Source organism: Chenopodium album, chromosome 9 (assembly GCF_948465745.1).
Source record: "Chenopodium album chromosome 9, dcCheAlbu1.1, whole genome shotgun sequence".
NCBI lineage: Eukaryota > Viridiplantae > Streptophyta > Magnoliopsida > Caryophyllales > Amaranthaceae > Chenopodium > Chenopodium album.
Window position 1 is genome coordinate 41,435,320 of NC_137842.1, and position 755 is coordinate 41,436,074.

The 755-nt window shown below is 39.5% G+C and overlaps 1 non-coding gene across 1 annotated transcript; it reads right to left on the reverse strand.

Annotated features, from left to right (window-relative positions):
- Positions 1-257: 257 nt before the first annotated feature.
- On the reverse strand, positions 258-364 carry LOC145560944 (small nucleolar RNA R71). Its single transcript, XR_014093535.1, has one exon. It is a non-coding gene; the product is annotated as a small nucleolar RNA R71 (small nucleolar RNA).
- Positions 365-755: the final 391 nt, after the last annotated feature.

Genomic DNA, 755 nt, shown 5'->3' on the forward strand with positions numbered 1-755 from the left:
ATAGAGGAAGCAATTCAGTGGAGCTAAGGGTGAAGATCCTAATCTTCACATTGCAGATTTCTGCCTGTATTGTAACACCATTAGACAAGCCGAAGTCACGCAGGACCAAATCAGGGAGATTTTTTTTTCCCTTTTCATTATGTGGCAAAGCTATATTATGGTTTAATGGTTTGAATAGAACTGCACTTGGTATTACTGACTGGGAAACTCTTGCTTTGAATTTCTATAATAAATATTACCCTGCAGAGAGAACAGCAGTACTTAGGAGTGCTATTCATAACTTCGCTCAAGAGGCCGATGAAACTCTATATGAGGCTTGGGAGAGGTTCAAGGATCTACAGAGAGAATGCCCCCACCACAATCTAGCACAATGGCAATTGATCCAAGCTTTCTACAATGGACTCGGAAATTCATCTAGATCAGTTCTAGATTCTGCAGCTAGTGGGAGATTCATGAATTTAAATGTGGACGATGTAGGTCAGGTTATCGAAGATATGACAATACACAATTCCCAATACGGGAATCCGAGAGGGTTTGCAAATAAAGGAAAACATAAAGTCGATTCCGTATCCTTTTTCCAAGCTCAATTAACGTCTATTTGTCAAAAATTAGATAATCTTACTACTACTCCTAACTCTGTAGCTAATGTTTCTGCTGTTGCTAACAATGAAGCTTTTTGTGAAAATTGTGGAATTGTAGGGCGTTGGGAGCAAGATTGTAGGAGTTCCATGGAACAAGTTAATGCCTTCCAAACC